This window comes from Antechinus flavipes, chromosome 6 (assembly GCF_016432865.1).
Source record: "Antechinus flavipes isolate AdamAnt ecotype Samford, QLD, Australia chromosome 6, AdamAnt_v2, whole genome shotgun sequence".
NCBI lineage: Eukaryota > Metazoa > Chordata > Mammalia > Dasyuromorphia > Dasyuridae > Antechinus > Antechinus flavipes.
This window is the reverse complement of record NC_067403.1, coordinates 246,713,354-246,730,590: the sequence shown is the minus strand read 5'-3', so window position 1 is coordinate 246,730,590 and position 17,237 is coordinate 246,713,354. Positions and strand designations below refer to the sequence as shown.

General features: G+C 36.1%; 1 pseudogene; it reads right to left on the bottom strand.

The window, feature by feature from the left end:
* Positions 1-8,705: 8,705 nt before the first annotated feature.
* On the bottom strand, positions 8,706-9,627 carry LOC127541601 (putative olfactory receptor 5AK3; annotated as a pseudogene).
* Positions 9,628-17,237: the final 7,610 nt, after the last annotated feature.

Sequence of the window (17,237 nt, the reverse complement as noted above, 5' to 3'; positions counted from 1 at the left end):
TTGTTATATGCAACATGTCCTTCTATTCAGTCATTTCAGTTGTGCCTGACATTTCAAGACCTCATTTAGGGTTTCCTTGGCAAAATATGGGAGTAGTTTGGCATTTTCTTTCCCAGCTCATTTTTTAGATAAGAAAAGTGAGGCAAAACAAATGACTAGCTAGCAAGTGTCAAGTCAGATTTGAAATCAGTTATTAGGAATAACTATATATTCCTATATATAACATATGTAATTATATATATAAAACTATATTATGCCTAATGACTATATAGAATAACCTAATAATATCCTAATAAGGGGAAATAATATTATATTATTTTCTTAATAGGGTTTATTTGAAGTTTTAGATTATGAGAGGTATTAATGTGGTGAAGCCCCCCAAAAGGCTTTGCAATGAAAAAAAGATCAAAAAATTCACATCCTGCTCTGACATTTTTTAGTTGTGTAATTACGAGTAAGTCTTTAAAATTTGGAAGTTCCTAAGCTGTTTTTTTTTTTTTGCATTACAAAGCATGAAATTATTGTGAACTTTAAACTGACCATTGGCTCAGTGGCCAGAAGTCATTTAGCTCATAGGTCTGACAACAGCAATGGGCTCAGAGGTTGAATATGACTAGTCTTCAATGGGTGAAGAGCCAGAAAAGAAGATGGAGTCATCACATTGTCCACCTGGGACTATAGATGGCTATAAGATCAGGGCACAAGGATTTCAAAATTGGGGAGGAGATAGTTTCATTTTAAAGATTTCCTTATTGAAAGATTTCCACTAAGAGGGAATCCATCATGTTTGAAGGGAATTCATTCCTCTATGGAGCAGCTCAAACTGTTAGGATGTTTTTCTTGACACCAAGATGTTTCTTTTTGCAACTTCTATCTATCCCTTCCCTTGTGCCTAATTCTTTTCTCCAGAGTCAATGAATGGCTGTCAATGACAGCCCTCTGTCACATGACATTCTTCAGATACTTGATGATAGCTGACATATTATTTTATTTTATTGATTTTTATATAATTTATTTATATTTCTTAAAATTCATAGTTCAATAAACAAAAACAAAAACCCCCCCAAAAATCTTAGAGATAATTAAGCCCAATGTTCTCATTTTACATATATGGAAATTAAGGCCCAGAAATGTTAAATGATTTGCTCAAGACTACAGAACAAGCCAAATCTGAGGCAGAATTCAAACTCAGTTATTTTGATTTCAAGTCTCTCAACCCACTATGCCATATTTCTTGTAAGCAAACTTTTTAGGACATGGTCTAAAAAAATCCTTCCCTAACTTAATTACCTCCTACTGGCCACCCTCCAGTTTGTAAATGTCCTTAAATTGTGGTATCAAAAACTAAATACAGCAATAGATCGAAGTACCACGACATCATCATCTCTTTACTGTTGAAATTGTCTCTTTTAGTTTGGTCTAGGTTGTAGCTTTTGAATGCTTCATCATTATTCACCACTATTCAACTTGTCTTTTAAAACTGCTAGATCTTTTCCATACAAATTGTTGTTTAAGTATGGCTCTCTCATGTTCTATCTATGAAACTGACTTTGTGTACCCAACTATAAGACTTCTTATGGCAATTCATCTTTTTTTATTCAGTCCTATTCTCTAGCCTTTAAAATTGGATATTTTTTTCATCCTACCATTTAGTTTGTTAACCACCCCACATTTTTGTGTTCTGAAAATTTAATGAGCATGATATTTATACCTTCATTCAAATATTTATTAAAAACCTTAAATCTTATATTGAGGACTTGAAGATAATATACATTGTGAACTTGTGATACTGAAAGGAGGGTAAAGCCATTGAAAGTTACAGAGAAATTTGGAAAAGGGAACATTGAGGGTGAAAGATCATGAATTTAGTTTGGGATAATTCATGATATTCAAAGGGCAGATGATGAGGAGATAATGAAGCCCAAGAGAGAAGGTAGGAGAGGGTATATGGCTCTAGGAAATCATACCTATTGAGATGATCAAGTCAATGAGAGTTAAATGAGCTCAACCAAATGAGATAGTATGGAGCAAGAATAGAATAGAGTTGGAAGTTTCTGCAATTACAGTATAGACAGTGATCAAGTTTCCAGAGTTATACCAATTACTATAGCTGTGTTTATGTATAAGAGAGAAACCAAGAATTCTTGTAAAGGCCAAATTACCCTAAATTAGAAGTAAGCCAATATCTAATAAACCATTTGGCATCTTCTCAAGGGAACATTGTAGGAATTTTAATGAGGGGAAGTCAGAATACTCTACAATTCTTCCAGTTTCTGAGCCAATCCCCTATAGGGAATGACTTGATATAGACTGTTTTCATTGTATTGAGAAGAAAGAAAGTAAGGGGCCTGAGACAAGCACTGTCCAGGAAACAAGACAGCAGGAAGTGTGGTCGTTTAATTCAATGTCTTTGATTGATTTTGCAATTCAATTTCCATTGTGAGTATTTTACAAAGTGATTTTATGTGTCAAAATGGTTTAGTATGTGAGAAGATTCACTGGATGGGGATCTCGGCTAGAGATATGAATACCTGCTGTGCCAAAATAACACCTCAAACCTAGGAAATAGGGAAGGGTTCCAGAGTCATATGGGACTGGAGAGTAGCTATGCCATATAACTGTTAAGCAACAGGTTTGAACTTTGTGATCCACTGATTTCTTCCTTTTACACACACACACACATACACACACACACACACACACACACGTTCCCCATCCTTAAAAAATCTTACTTGAACCCTAACATTCCCTTAAGTAATTGTCTTAAATTTCTCCTCTCCTTTAGAAATAAACTCCTCAGGAAAAAACCTGATCCCAAATCAAGAAAAACCTGTACTTTTCCTTTCCCCCAACTTTTTCCTCAACTCCCATTCATTTCTCAGCCCCTATCAATTTGAATTCTTCCTATTCCCCCAACTCCATTGACACTGTTTTCAGCCAGAGATATCAATGGTTTCTTTATTACTAAATTCAAAGGCATTTTCTTAGATCTAATACTTTGGTGCTTAACTGCACCATTGCATAAACTGAATATTCCAATCTCCTGGTATCTCCTTTCTTCCTGGATTTTAATCACTATTGAGTTATTTTGCTATGTTTACTTGTCAGAAGAGCCATCTTGTTTTTCTTTGGTGATTCACTATTCGAGTCTAGGTTGACTCTAGGGCCTTTGATTTTTTTTTTTTTTGGTGCCTTTCATTGTTTTCCTAAAACTTAGAACAGTGTTTGACACATAATAGGTCCTTAATAAATATTTATTGACTTGGTAACTTGATTTTATCCTCTTTTTTGCCCTACATAATCTCTTCATCATCTTTTCAGTTCTGAGGGATTCAACTATCATCTCAAAACAAATGACTCTCTCTCTCAACATACACACACACACACACACACACACACACACACACACACACTTAACCTTCATTGCTTTGATTTCCTGGGCTTTAGATCCCTATCTCCAGTTGCCATCTGCATATCTATATCTGCATATCCTAATACATATCAAACTCAAGCTGTCACAAATGGAATTTTTTATCTTTCCATATAACCCCCTTTTTCTACCCGAATTCCCTTTAGGGTTATTCTTTCTAACAACCCAGTAATTAAGTTCTCAGCTCCTCATTCAAATTTTCCTCTTCCTAAAATATTAACTCACTTTCCAAGTTTTGATGATTCCACCTCTTCTATTCTCCTATCTTTCTCCATCTCTTTACTCCACATTCAGGCACATATCATCTTCCAACTGGATTATTACCATAGCCTCCTAATTTGTCTCCATGCGTCTCATCTCATTGGTCTCCTTCCTGCACATAGCTGCCAAACTGATATCAATTCCTGGATGTCTCAAGTCTGACCCCATCCTTCCTATGTTCAAGCTTCAAGGATTTCTCATTGCACTGAATATAAAATTTTAGCTCTTCTGTTTGATCTTAAAACACTTTACAATTTATCTCTTAACTCTTTTCAGGATTACTTTTCTTCCTCTTATACTTTATATCCAAACTGGTCTTCTTGGTATTCTTCAAACACAACATCCCATCATCCCCTCTTCTGTGTTGCCCCACAAGTTATCACTTCCTCATTAAATAGTTTCTCTGGAATGACTTTTGGAACCTTTAGCTCCCTTCAATGCCTCAGATCAATTGAAATCTCCTTCCAAAGCCCTTTTTTTATTACTCCAGTTATAAGTGCATACAAATCACTATATATTTATATTTTTATTTATCATGCATTCTCTCACCTGTGAAAATGTTAAACTTGAAGACAGGGACTGCCTTGCTTTTTTCAGGTCATTAACAAGTATTTTTTTTAGATGATATAACAAAATGGTGATTTTTATTATTATAGTGTTAATTTTTTATTAAAAAAGAAAAAAAATGAATAGATCTATGGTAGTTTCATAAGTTTAAATATGAACCTCTTTTATTTTTATGCCAAGATGTTTGTTTTTGCTTCTTATTAGGCATTTCAAATACAGAATAGGACATTCCCTTTAATGTTATATTATTCAGAAAAAGAAGAGGAGCATCAGGCAAAGTCTGACACATTCTACATTTTGGGCGAGCAGATTTCAAAGGTCTCAGAGGAGGGAAAGCTGGTCTCTGATGGGCTGTAATTCTGTAGGGAAGTTCTATCCCCCAAATTGATGTAAAATGCTTAGGAATAAAATTGGGAGGTATAGAAAAGAATTATTTTGAGCAGGAACAAAAAAGAAAGCTGCATTAGGAGACCAATGTGACAGCACTGAGATCCCATTAATGAACTATAATTTTCTCAAGACATGTACAGAAGTAAGGGCAGGTGGCTGAGGATGAATACAAAACAGCATAGCACAGTCTTATAAGTTAAATTTCAGGAATAAGCTGAGACTGGTGAAGAATGTTAAAGACAATAGGGTTTTTTATTTTTAAGCTCCGGTGGACAAAAGAAGACAGTTAAAATGAGCTAGGATTGCTGCTCAAGGTCAGTGGGATGGAGAGAACAGTCAGGGATGGAGAAACCCAACTACTTAACCCCTTCATTCATTTCAGTTTTCTCTTTCAAGGACAAGGATCTGTGACCTGGGATAGAGCAAAATGACTAATGGGGAGTTAAAATCCAGAAAAGGGAAGGACCTAGAGAGCTCCCAGCTTCCTCAAAGATTTCAAGTCATTGTGTCCAGATAAGGATCAAAGACAGAGCAGGAAATGATCTTGGATGTCATCTAGCCCAACCCCTTCATTTTAGGGATGGATTAACTGAGATCCAGAGCCCTCAGATTCAGTCACTGATCCATCAAGCAACTTCTGTGAGCTAGACATTGTGCTAGGTTCCAGAGATAAAATGAAACTTTAAAAAGACTCAGCAACTCTAAAGGGACTCTTGGTTTAATTGAGGAGCCAGTCTTTGAACTCCCATAATAATCCTAGGCTCTAAAACTGGCAGATGTGTTTAACAAGCTGCTATCAGTGATCTTCATCATTTAAAATAAATTGTATTTTCAATGAATAAAATAGTTTTAAAATTAAAAATTTTAGAGTTGATAGCCAGGAAAACAGATTTTGCTATGGTCCTTTCTCTATTTCTCCTCTACTTTCTCCTTGTCTTCCTTCCTCCACCATTGGAAAACCTAAGAAAAAACCCTTGCTACCAATGTTCCTATTCAAGCAAAATAAATTCCTGCATTGGTCGTATCCAAATTTCCATGTTTCATTCTGCATGTTGCCTATCGGGCCTCTTTCTGTCAGGAGGAGGGTAGAACGCTTCATTATTGGTCCTTTGGGATTTGGTTGGCCATTGAGTTGATCAGAGTTTTAAAAACTTTTAAAATTGTTTTTGTTATTTCAGTGTAGTTATTGTATGAATTGTTCTCTCTGTGATGTCAGTGGTCTTTGAAAGAACTTGGAACAGAGACAGACCCACAGAAACTATTCATTTCTTCTGTTGCACTTTATTTCACAAGCTTGTTTAACTGATATAAGCAGATTCCATATGGCCCACTTTATAATAGCCTTGATGAACATGAAATGTCATCAGATCTCCCAAAATATTTATCCTCAGAGATGGGTGACCCAAGCCACCATAGTATGATGACCTCTCTCCTTCTCCATTGTTATCTGCCACCTCAGGGTCCAAAGTCACAGAATTGGAGAATTTCAGAGTTTGAGAGGATGTCAGTAGCCATCCACTAAAGCAGCCACAAACTAAAGAAATCTCTGTTATGATATATCCAATAGATGACCATCTAATCTGAGTTTAGTAACTCCAAAGAGAGGCCAGACTCCATTTCTTGAAGGGATTTCTATTGGAGACTGTGATAATTGTGAGTAACTTTTCCTGTGACATTGTCTTAATTTGCTCCTTTGTAACTTTCACTATTATTCCTGCTTTTTCTCTCTGGGACCAAATAGCACAAATCCAATCCCTCTTGCATATAGCATTCTTTCAAACATTTGACTGTAGCTTTCATGTTCTCTCATGTTCTCCATTTCTCGAGGAGCAACATGCTCAATTCTTTCAACAGATCCCCATTCATAAACTTCTTCACTACTCTAGTTGCCTTTCTCTGGATCCTCCAATTTATTCATGTCCTTAAACTTGGCCTCCCAAACTCAATTCAGTTCTCCAAATGAGAGGTGCGAGGAGAGTAGAATATGGTAGGACTATTAGTTCCAAATTCCTAGAAGCTCTGCCTCGAGATGAAACCTCGGGTTATAGAAGGATTTTTTTTTTGACTGTAATATCTCACTGAAGACTCATATTTAGCTTACAATCCACAAAACCCTCAGATCTTTTCTCGCCCATATCTCTCTTAGATATCACTTCCTATATCATCAAGAATTCTTGCTTTTCAGCAGAGGTGGAAAGAAATAGGCTGACCAATGATTCTCCTGATAGCACCCTAGTCAGTGGCTCTTATTAAATTGCAATTAGCACTGGTGCTTGGATAGAACCATTTGTACTTAGTAGAAACAAACCATTTCTTCTTTGCATAAGAAATAGAATGTGATCTTCTTAAGTGTTTCCTTTCAGTGAATACTGTTCAGTTATTTTCAGGAGTATCCTATCTTTTGTGAGCTCATTTAAGGTTTTCTTGGCAAAGATCCTAAAGTGGTTCACCATTTCCTTATCCAGGGCATTAGACAGATGAGGAAACATAGTTAAGTGACTTGACCAAGGTCACCTAAGTGTCTGAAGCCCTGTTTAAACTCAACAATATGAGTCTTCCTGCCTCCAGCCTAGCACTCTATCTACTGCACAACCTAGCTACTATAAGTGAATTGATAAGAACATTTGTCAAAGAGGTTTGAATCATGTAAATTTCCTCATTTAGATGCAACATCTCTCACTAGCCTGTTAACATTTTCAGTGTATTTCTCAAGGTCTTAGTTTACCCATACTGAAGTCTAGGGAAAAGAAGCAGAAGGGTATATGAACATAACCTTGTGTCAGATGGAGTACATGGGCCTTGGACTTGGCAGCTATTTGTTTGGTTATTGTTCTTTGTCCTCAAAAAGGAACAAAATGATACCACTAAGTTAGAGTGGGGTTACATTGTGGTGTCCAACCAATATAAGCTCAGAATGCTCTGCCATGGGTTGGACACAAATAGTCCATATGAACATTTAGGATAGTTTCTCTAATTTTGCATATTTCACATTTCCTCTGGACTAATTCAATTCTACTTTGCTCATAGAGCACAGCACCTTCTCTGATGAAGGCACGCCATGCTGGGTAGTCCTGTGTCAGTATCTCCTATGTCACATGGTCAATTTTGAAGTTCTTAAGACATAAGACATACCTTGAGAGTGTCTTTGTGTTGCTTCTTCTGATCACCTTGTGAGTACATTGGCTTTGAAGTCAGGAGGACTAGACTTCAAATCCAACCTCAGACACAACGCTTACTAGCTGTGTAACTCTGGGCAAGTCACTTAATCCAAATTGTCCTACTAAAAAAAAATGAACAAACAAACAAAATTGTCATGCCAGATTAACCTCTTTCTTGGCAGCCAATGGCTAGTGGAATACCTTTCTATGGGATATGGAGTCCTCTGGTCACTGTTTGCCTCTTTAGCTTAAGCCAATACAAGTCTTTATGATGTCAGGGATTTGTGCTAATCCATAATTGTGCTGCTGTAGGTGTTGTAGAATACCCCATTCTTCATTCCTATAGATGAAAATTGTGATTAAAATTGGTATTTGGGTCATGTCCAGGCAGTGTGAAAACCAATGAAGATTTAATCCATTTTTAAGAGGTTTTCATATCTGGGTTTACTTCTTATCCTAAACACATTCCAGTTTTGTGACCACCATAAGTCATTAAATTTTCAAGTGCTTCAAGTAGCTAGCTGAAACTGTGAATTACAAATTAAGTAACAAGTTGCCAGGGGACATCAGTAGAGATTAGTGGATGGATTTTACAGTGCAGTATTCTATATCATGATGAATTCACAGGCGCATCTCCTCACCAAGTGAAAACATTATAATGACATGTAAATATTATCTATAGCCAACCACTACCTATATTGTCATCATTAATGTGGTACTAATAATTATGTTAAAATTTTCAAGTTCTGTTTCTTTTAGAAGTTTTTGCAAGGATTATTCTAGCACTCCAATGTATCTTTCCAAATTTTGCCACCATACTTTTAGCCATGGGGGAAGGAGGCAGATTACTTTTGTCTAGATACTTCTGGAGACCAAGCCACAGAAATGCAAGGCTAGAATCATGAACAACACTTTCTCATGGATTTCAGTGCATCTTTGACCTCTTTGTTTCTGAGGCTGTAAATCAGGGTATGATGATGCCATAAAATATGGAGGCCACCTTATCATTTTCCTCAGATTCAGTAGAAGAAGGATGCAAATACATATAAAAGAGAAGAGTTCCATAGAAAAAGGTCACAGCCATCAGATGGGAAGCACAGGTGGAGAAGTCTTTGTGTCTCTCTGAGGCAGAGTGCATTTTCAAGATGGCAGCCAGGAAATATGCCTAGGAGAAAAATACAACCAGCAGAGTGCTTAGTAAGTTGAAACCTATGTTGACTGGCAACAACATGACATTCATGGTAATATTGGAACAGGCAAGGGCCAGGACTGGGGGAACATCACAAAAAAGTGATTGACTGTATTGGATTTACAGAAAGGTAATAAAGAAAGCCAACAATTATGTACGGTGGAAAACAGGGATCTCATGAAATAAGATGCAGAGACCAGGTCAATATAGACTTTTAGGGGCATGATCAGTGGATAATGGAGGGGATAACAGATAGTCAGATAATGATCTATGGCCATGGCCGCAAAAAGATAAATATCAGTGGTGGCAAATGGACCATACATATACAATTGTATCAGATATCCTAAGAATGAGATTGACTTGTGAGACATGAGAAAATTTATTAACATTTTGGGAGTGATGACAGAGGTATAACACAGGTCAATGAAGGACAAATATTGAAGAAAAAAATACAACAAGGGAGTGTGAAGGTGAAGATCAGTATTGATAAGTAAGATCATGCCAGTATTGCCCACTAGAGTTATTACATAGATGATGAGAAACCCAAGGAAGAGGCCATATTGCCCTTTTTGCTGAACAAAAAATCCCAGCAGAATGAACTCGGTCACCACTGTGATATTGCTTTGTGTCATGGCTATCACATCACTGCAGATAGAGGAGAGAGGGAAAAGGACCAGAGTGAAATTACTGTTACTCAAATTTAGGAATAAAATATTCTCTACTTTTATGTTGATATTTTTTATCTTTCTAAAATTTAATTTTTGTTGATGTCAGTATATATACACAGAGGGATTTTGCATGTTTTTTTTTTTTTTTGCATGCATACCTTCATTTTCAAATATATCCATTCTCTTCCCTTATCCAATGAGCCATCCTTTATTATAAATAAAAAAGAGGACAAAAAATGGTTTAACAAAAATTACTCAACATATCAGCTATATCTGACAATACAGTAACACTTTTTTTCTTCTTTTTTTCACCTTGGCTTAAGTTTAACTTTTACATACAAGGACCTTAGGAGGAACAGTTACAATACCTCAATTTAAATCTTGTTCCATAGTTTTATTACCTGAATGGCCAGAGGGAAATTACTCTCAGAGACTGATTACTACATCTGTGAAATAGGAATAATCATGCCTCATAGAGGTGTGTTGTTAAGAATACATTTTGTAAACCTTAAAGGGTTATATAAATTTGAGTTACTTTATTTCCTTTAAAAGTATTTTGTATCTTATTAAGGTTGGCTTCCACGGAGAAATGATGACACAACGTTACCTGAACTGTGACCCAATGGCCAGAAGTGATTCTTTATGAATTTGCTTAATGGAGAAATTTTGAGTAATAGAAATTTTCACAAACTTATTTTTCTATAAAATTGAACTCTTTGTATCTCCAGGACTTAGCAGAGTACTTGCCTCATAGGAAATGTTTAATAAATATTTGTTGACTGAACAAATCAATAATTACATTTGAAAAGATGAATTGTAGTCAAGTTAGCAGTAAGACTTAAAAAAATATAAAGAGCTAGGTACAAATATATGCTATGATCAATACTTTTTATTGAAATCAGCACTTGGTTCATCACTTTTTCTTTCTGTCACAAATTTTAAAAAAAATTTATTTTTAATGTCATAACTTAGAGGAAAAGGCTTTTGGGAATTTGTTCATGATGCTGGTATGCCTCAGGACTTTTTAGAACACGTTTGGAACTTTGCTCATATCAGATGCTTTGCCAATCTTTGCCAATGTTTTTTGAATTCTATTTAGGCACTACAACTCCCTCTGCTTTTAAAATATTTACTAATTGGTAAGTATACAAGCATTTCTTTATTGTAGATTAATCATTTTCATAAGTTTTTGCAATCCTTTTGTGATCTTGTGAGTGAAATACTCAACCTTCTTTGTATTGGGTACATACTTACTGGAATTCTGAACTTATTTCAGAACTACTTAACTTTTGCAAACATATTTGTGTAAACCACAACCTGTTATTTAAACAGAATTATAAAACACTCTCTTCCCATGTAAACTTAAAGAAGTAGGAGAGCATTGTGGAAGCAGTGTGGGAATCAGAGTGCATTTGGGGCCAAGTGACCTGGGTGCTAATGCTTTCCTTCCTGCCTAGTAATCCTAGGACAACTAATTTTTTTCTCTAGAATTCATTTTCTTCATCTTTTCAGAATATATACATCAAACAAGTTGGTTCCTAAAATCCCTCCTTAATTTTGTGGCACAGTGAACAGAGGGTCAAGACTCTGGAAGCTCTGACTTCAAAAATAGCCACAGACACTGACTCGTTGGGTGACCTTAGGAAAGTCACTGCATCTTGTTTCATCCTGCCTCAGTTTCTTTCTTTTTTTTAAAGTTTATTTTTTAATTAAATTTAATTTTTAATACACATTGCTTTATGAATTATGTTGGGAGAGAAAAATCAGAACAAAAGGGAAAAAAAACATGGGAGAGATTAAAAAAAAAAACAGAAAAAAGAAGTGAACATAGCATGTGTTGCATAGTGAACATAGCAGCACCCAGTCTGTTTCTTTGTCTATAAAATGACCTGTAGAAGGAAATGACAAAAAGAGAAAAAAAAAGAATGAAATGACAAACAACTTTAGGAGTATCTTTGCCAGAAAACTCAAAATGGAGTCATGGAGAATTGGGCAAGGTCAAAATGATCCATCCCACAAGAACATCATTGCTTAGGAGATGTGTAAACTGACATTAGAAATGTGATTCTGCCACTAGAATCAGGACCTGTAAACAGCCATTTATTGATATCCTTTTTCAAATAGCATTTTTAAAAGACAAGGTTATATATAAACTTAAGGTCAGAGAGGCTAACTAAATTATGCAGTATAAGCTGTAACTTCTAGAAAAATGAACAATGGCTTTGAAGTCAGTGTCTCAGAGTCACATAGAAGTAAATAGGAAGACACTTGATGACTCAATAATTCCACTGCTTCATTTTACAGATGGATAAACTGAGGTCAGGAGGTCTAATGTGGGTGGGAGCTCTGGAATGTTGACTCGGGATACTAGAATGTTGTGTGGTTTTGCGGTAAAGTAAGCTTCTACTTCAAGTTATTCTGGAGGACATAACCCTGAGTCAAGGACCTCTACATCTGGATCTCCTGTACACCTGGATCCTCAGAATTAACTATTCTCTAAGTGCCCCCTTTCTACATCCCATGAACTACAACTAGTGATCGGAATGTAGTCCACCAGCATCTCAACTCCTTCCCTTGTGACTTGCTCAGATTGCCACTCTTTTGCTATCCTGCTTGCTCCAGCTCACCTACACGCTTCCTACCACCCTCACATCTACCCGATCCTGTTCAACCACATCCTTCCTATTCCCCCATAACCTTCCTTTCTTGCTTACTTATCCTTCCCACACCCCTACACCATGCCCTCTCCTACTTACTACTGATTTTGTAACACTTTTTGCCAAAGGTGAAAGACTTGAAATTGAAATTCTCACCAAAAGAATGGTCATGTCCACCTTTACTCTATGAATATGAACAAGCTCACAAGCCTGTTGAGTTTATAATTCACTTGACCCTCACCTCACCTTTCTGAATCTTTCTGTTCTTTCAAGATATACTACTCTCTGCTCTGCTATCTCCAAATGAAAGTGTTTTCTGTGTCCTCAGATTTTCTCATAACAATTTTTGATTTCTGCTCTGCTTCTAGTTATTGTACAACATATACATATTTGTTTTTATATATGATGTACCCCCCACGTCAGCCCCTTCACAGGTGAATGCATACTTTGTAAAGTTAAGGACTGTATTCTCAATCTTTGTCCTCCCCCCCATCCTCCACCAAAAAGGCACCACACTTTGTATATCCTAGGCCATAGGATCATAGATTTAAGAATCAGAAAGGATCTTTCATTTAATACACCTCCTTTTGTCATTCAATAAACTATTGGTTTGAATGAACTTTTTGTGTCCCAGTTTTTCTCTTAAAATGAAGAAGGTACAGTTCCATTTCAGTTAGCAGAACTCAAGATTTGTGACTTTTGGAGATGATCCATCACTTCCCTTTCAGATCTCTTGAAAATCTCTTGGAAGAATTGCTCAGCCAATCAGGTTCTTCTCCCATACCCTTTTCAATGGTGCTTCTCTGAACATGAGAAAATTCTGCCCAGATGTGGAAGCCACTCCTCTGTCTTTCTTACCCTGATCCTTCAGGCTTGGTTTCTTTTTCAAAGATACTGAAGTAGGTACTGTTTTTTAGAGAAAGCATTCTCAGTTTGGATTCCCATGTTTCCATTGGTTCCGGGTTGTCTGGTACTCTAATATGGCATCTCTTTAAGATTCCAAACCTGAGCACTCCTAAGGCAGCATAATGATATTAAGATCTACTCTCCTGGGCATCTCTGACTCAGGGGGATGGAGAAAGCTCAAAGGAAATAGTGCTTATTAGCTGGTATCTTGATAGCAGAACTTTGGTTTCCATAGGAATATTCTTGTTTTCCAATTACTTCACTTAGGGATTTTTTTAGGGTCTCAAAATTGTGATTAAGAATCATTAAAATTTGCAAAGCAAATTTCTGATTATAACCCTAAGGTACTATCAGTATTATTATTTCTATTTTACAAATATATGAATTGAGATTTTTCAGAGCTTAATAGTCATACAAGTAGTAATCAATCAATAAAACAGCCATTATCTGAAATACTACTAATAGGCTCTTTACTTAGCATTGTCAGAGACAAGATTGAATGTCCACTGATGGGGAGTAGTGAATAGAAAGCAGGAATGAAAAAATCTGAAGTTGAATCCTGCTTCAGGATTACTCTTTTTGTCATTCTTGGCAGTCACGACTTCTTTCAGGCTTAGTTTCTCACCTCTTAAAAGGAGAATAATCATGATATCCACGTTGTCAGAGATATTGTTTTATAATTGTATTAATGCAAATTATTAAATTGAGATCTCGCATTTACTCCCTTATTTCTTCATTTAAAGCCCAACCTTTTAAAAACATCAGTCTCTAAAGGACTTGACATCGATGAGAATACCCCAGCCCTCAAGGAATATGCTCTTCAATAGATTGGCAAAAAAAAATGGATACTTAGAAAACAAATCTAATAACATATATAGTGTTCTATATTACAGACCTCTGTAAAGGAGGACTGTGGGAAACTCTGTCTTTATTCTTCTATGGGGTCAAGCTTCCCCCTGTAATTTTGCAACATTCACTTTTGACTATTTTATGATTTTTCTTTCTATTTATATTGTTGTACTCATCATGTATATTGTTTTCTTGATTTTATATACTTTATCCTTCATTAGTTCATACAGATTTTTCTATGCTTCTCTATACTGATCACACACATTTCTCATCTAAGAATAATATTCCATTACATTTATGTACTGCAGTTTGTTCAGTCATTTCTCAATCGATGGTTGTCTACTTTGTTTTCAATTCTTTGCTGTGCTATCAAGTGTGTATGTAAATATTTGGTATATATGTCTTTTCTTTTTAGCACTGATTTTGTATGTTTAGCATGGATCAGAGAGAATGGACATTTTGGACGCTTTATTTGCATGTGATATTACTAATATTAATTGGGTCAAATTAGCTTTATGATCTTAAATGACATCAATGAGTGTTTTCCATAGTTTGTTCTTTGACCTATTCATTCACTTAGATTACTTAGAGTCCATTAGTTTTTAAGGGATATTATTTAGATCATACCTATAAGATATGAGGGTTTCCCTTCCTTTCTGCAATATAAGTATGAATTTTGCAATAAGAAGTTCATGATCTGTGCCAGGGTCTTGTTTTGTAGGGTCTTCTCCATGTTTGGCTGCAAAAGTATTTAATTAATTTGATTTCTATATTGATCATCTACTGATGCCTGTTAATCCAATTATGTTTTGATTTATTTTATTGGATTATTCCAATTTCTTATGATGAATGTGACATTTTGATGGTTTTTTGGAAGATATTGTAATTATTCATAGAATTGGTCAACTTTGGCCACTCTAGTGTTAGGGGTTGGAGCATAGACATTGAATGGTTTGCCTTGGATTTGTGCATTTATCATTCATTCAGTTTTGTACTGCCTTTCCCCCCACTCTTTTACGGATGATGACCGCTACTCCATTCCTTTTTTGGCTTTTGCCTAATTGCTTCATTAGTACTGTCATTAGTACCTCATTTTATTGATCTGTAAAATGAAAATAATAATCATTCTTAACTCTCAGGGTTGTTGTGAAGATGAAATTAGGTGATATTTGTAAAGCCCTTTATTCCTTGGTCCAGCCCTACCTTGATGTGATACTTTAGTTTCATCAATCACTGCAGGAGCTTTGATTAAGTGCTTATTCTGTGCCACAATCAATCAATTAACTAATAAGCATTTATTAAGTGCCTACTGGTATAAAAATATAGAAAACAAATAATCCTTACTCCTAAGAAACTTTCAATCTAATGAAGAAGGTGAAGAAATGAATAAGTATATATAGAATAAATATCGTGTCATGAAGTGTCCCTTCATCATGGGGACAGTATTGGATCTTCTCACTCTAAGATGCTTTGGGTGCCAAGATCCAAGAAGTAACCTCAAAGTCATCCCCATATAGGCCTGTTTTCTGATGGAGAAGAGAAGTGGCAATGAACTGGTCATTATCCCTTATGATGGGACCACAGTCAGGGACTCTTGCTTGAGAGGATTCTTGTGAAAACAACCAATTCTTGTATATTTTGAGCACTATCTTCACTAAACAGCCACAGATGAGTTTTTGCTTGGCCAGAACATGAGCAGAAATACTGGGCCTGGGAAGAAGCCTATCTTTCTGGGGGCCTACTGACTCCTAAAGCCTTTTGGTAAACAAATCAACAAATTTTTATTAGGGCTAAGTTGTTTTTAAGTTAGAAATTATTCCCTAAGACTGGAGAGGATGGAAAATGGTCTTTTCCTCATTTAGATGTAACCTCCATTAGGCATCCAGAGTGAAATATAGTTAAAAGAGGCATTGGAATCTATTTGATTCTTCATAAAAGCCCTGAGTATCAGTGCTAGAGAGCCATCTGGAGGCCCTTGAGCACAAAACAAAGAACCAAATGAGAACATTTAGTGCAGTTGAAAGAGTTCCAAACACCAAATATGAAGACAGTTCTTTGTATGCTGGCTCTGCCCCTGACTATGCCTGTAACATCAAACTAGCCACTTAACTTCCATGCCTCATTTTTCTCATATGTCTAAATAGGGTGATAGAATACATGGATTCTATTTTCCCATCCAACTATTGATATTTAGACTTTTGGCTTCTGTTTGGTTATTTAGATCAATTCAATTCAACAAATACTTCCTTTTTAAAAAAATAAAATTTTATTTTCCCAAATACATGCAAAGATTTCAACATTCAACTTTACAAAATCTTGTCTTCTATTTTTTCCCTCTCTTCCCATCATCCCCTTTCCAAGACAGCAAACAATATGATATAGGTGAAACATGTGCCATTCTTCTAAACATAATTTTCATGCAGAGCGAAAAAAAAACATGGGAAAAGAAAAAAAATCTCAAGCAAACACAACAACAGCACAAAAAGATGAAAATACTATGCTTTGATTCACATTTGATCTCCATAGTTTTCTGTCTCAATGAAGATGGCACTTTCCATCTAAGTCTATTGAAACTGCCTTAAATCATTTCATTATTGAAAAGAACCAAGTTCATTACAGTTGATAATCGCATAAACTTATTGTTACTATATACAATGTTCGGCTCTCTTCACTTTGCATCAGTTCATGTAAGTCTTTCCAGGCTTTTCTGAAATATTACTGCTCATCATTTCTTTCTTTCCTTTTCTTTTCTTTTTCTTTTTCTTTTTCTTTTTCTTTTTCTTTTTCTTTTTCTCTTTCTTTTCTTTTCTTTTTCTTTTCTTTCTCTCTCTCTCTCCCTTCCTTCCTCCCTCCCTCCCTCCCTCCCTTCCTCCCTCCCTTCCTCCCTCCTCCCTCCCTTCCTTCCTCCCTTTCTTCCTCCCTCTCTTCCTTCCTTCCTCCCTTCTTTCCTTCCTTCCTTCCTTCTTTCCTTTCTCTCTCTCTCTTCTCTCTCTCTCTTTCTCTCTCTCTCTCTTTCTCTCTCTCTTTCTCTCTCTCTTCTCTCTCTCTTTCTCTCTCTCTCTCTCTCTCTCTCTCTCTCTCTCTCTCTCTCTCTTCTTTCCTCCCTCCCTTCCTTCCTTCCTCCCTCCCTCCCTCCTTCCCTCCCTCCCTTCCTTCCTTCCT